A 2,643-nucleotide genomic window follows, 5' to 3' on the forward strand; every position below is an offset into this window, starting at 1 on the left:
AAACTTTTAATTTCTTCTAAAATCATGAAATTGGCCTCCAAACTATATCCATAATACCCAATTAACTCCTCAATCAATAAATAACTATAATATAACCTGATATTTGGGTATAATAACTAAAATTAGGGACACGGATGTGACATTTCTCTCCACCTTAAAGAATTTCGTCCTCGAAATTCATATTTTCTAATATCGTAATTATCTTCCTCAAATAATCTCCAAGATCACAAATTTACTTCAAATTCACTAAGATTAGTCATAATCATCATGAGACCATAAATCCTAACATTTCACCCATTAACTTCGTCATTTATCAATATCGACGTCTCTATAACAATCATTTAAATAGAACTCTTAGTAACTCTAAGCTTCAACCTAGTCAATTCCATCACCAATAAATCCACAATAAAACTTCAAATATCATTTGTTCAATTTTATATAATATGATACACTTGCATTATTAGCACTTGCATTATTATTGTTACGATTTTGATAATTATTGGTACGATTTTGATTAGCACTTGCATTATTATTGTTATCTTTCCAGTTAAAGTTAGGATGATTCCTCCATCCAGAATTATAAGTAGTAGAATAAGGATTATTAGTTTGGTTTTGCCCTTGGACAAAATTTACATGTTCGATCTCACTCATATTTTCATAATCCAAATCCGTTTGGATTGGATTACCATTGGTATCGCACGATGCCATAAACCTGTCAATTTTGTGCGATACGGCAGAAAATTGGGCTTGTAACATCGCGACTGGATCAAGGTTCACTATACCTTTAACCGATGATGTGGTTGAGGTTGATGGTTTTGCCACCAGTATATGTCCACGTTCCGCGGGCCACATACTGCTGTTGATTGCCATTTCCTCCAAAAGTTCTCTTGCTTGGGCTGATGTTTTCTTCATAAATATCCCTCCCGACATAGCATCTAATGAGCCTCTAGTTGTAGGATTTAGTCCATTATAAAATGTTTGCATTAGAAGTTCAGCGGGCAATTGGTGGTGTGGGCATAAACGTTGAAGTTCTTTAAAACGTTACCAAGTCTCATAAAGAGTTTCATTATCATTTTGAGAAAAAGATGTTAACTCTTTTATGACTCTTGCGGTTTTTGCTAAAGGAAAATATTTTGATAAAAAAGTTTGGGCTAATTGTTCCCAAGTTGCAAACGTTGCGCCTGGCATCGAAGTTAACCACTCTTTGGCTCTATCCTTCAAAGTGATAGGAAAAAGGCGAAGTTTGATTGCTTCGGCAGTCACATCTGGGATTTTAAAAGTGTCACAAATTTCAAGGAAATTTGTCAAATGGGTGTTAGGATTTTCGTTAGGTAACCCGTAAAATGTTACATTATTTTGCAACATATTAAGCAATGCTGGCTTAATTTCAAATTGGTTTGCGGTAATTCTGGGTCTAACGATACTATTGGTTACACCGGCCACACCTGGCCTAGCGTAATCCATAAGTGTTGTGGGTCTGCCATAATATCTGGCTCGGTGTTTGTCTTTAATGGAGTTTTGTTTTTGTTTTTCTTGTTTTTCTTGTTCTTTCTAATGGTTTTTTCAATTTCTAGGTCTATAGGGTCTGGTACAATGCCTGAACTTCGAGAACTGCGCATGAACCTGAAATCTTGCACGAACCGAAACTACCTTCAAAACAGAATTTGAAAAATAAATATGTTAGTAAATGAAAATTAATAAATTACAAAAATTAAAATAAGTATGTATAAACCTAGATTCGAAATAAAACACGAAAAATCTAAATTTTTGTTAAAAATTTTGGCGTTCCCCAGCAACGGCGCCAAAAACTTGTTGAGCGATTTCCGCAAGTGCATGGTATACGCTTGTAGTAATAAAAGATATCGAACCCACAGGGAACGCTTTTTAAGTAGAACTTATTTTAATTCAGTTTTATTCACATCTTTAGGTTTAACGTAAAGAAAATCGTTTAATTAATTGTATTGGTTCGGATTAATTAGGATTAGATGAGAATATTATATTGAACTTAGAGAACAATTCTGTCTTGAGATTTTGATTACAAGACAGACGCTTTCGTATTTGGAATAAATCAAAGGTATAAAACTTATTTTCATTAAGCAAAGAAAACAACTATAACTTTGGTAAGATTATGAACATGGAATAATACAAGAATTTATGCAATTAAATGGCTTTGAACCGTAGAAATCTCTCTGGATCGGAGCAGATTTCTACCTTAATCAAATGAGTATTTTATATCCGATAAGCCGCGATCACGATCATATCATCCATAAAAACCAATTCTTTCAAGTGTTCAACAAAGTTTCTTTGTAAATATGATTGTATAAAACGTTTTAATAAAAACACCAATTTATCATTTTGAAAATCATTTTGTCAGAACAATATCAAAATAACAACAGGAAGAATGTATTGAATAAAATAAATGTATTATTAGTGAATTGTTAATCTTCACAAGTTAACAGGGAGAAAGAAACATGGATAGCATTTTGACGAAATCTTTGAGATCCGGGTTGTCAATCTTTCCCTCAAACTCCGTAGGTTTGTCAGACCCTTTTGCGCTTCAGCCGTTAGTTCTTCTCGCTGAATCTTCGGAATAGAGACCGCTAGGTCTACTACCAGAATGAAAACTTGTCTCTGATCAACCTT

General features: G+C 33.6%; 1 non-coding gene across 1 annotated transcript; it reads left to right on the forward strand.

Moving 5' to 3' along the window:
- The first annotated feature begins 1,000 nt into the window (after window positions 1-1,000).
- On the forward strand, window positions 1,001-1,107 carry LOC136207721 (small nucleolar RNA R71). The gene has a single exon (XR_010676850.1). It is a non-coding gene; the product is annotated as a small nucleolar RNA R71 (small nucleolar RNA).
- The last annotated feature ends 1,536 nt before the right edge of the window (window positions 1,108-2,643 follow it).

The sequence above is a fragment of the Euphorbia lathyris genome, chromosome 9, assembly GCF_963576675.1.
Source record: "Euphorbia lathyris chromosome 9, ddEupLath1.1, whole genome shotgun sequence".
Classification (NCBI taxonomy): Eukaryota; Viridiplantae; Streptophyta; class Magnoliopsida; order Malpighiales; family Euphorbiaceae; genus Euphorbia; species Euphorbia lathyris.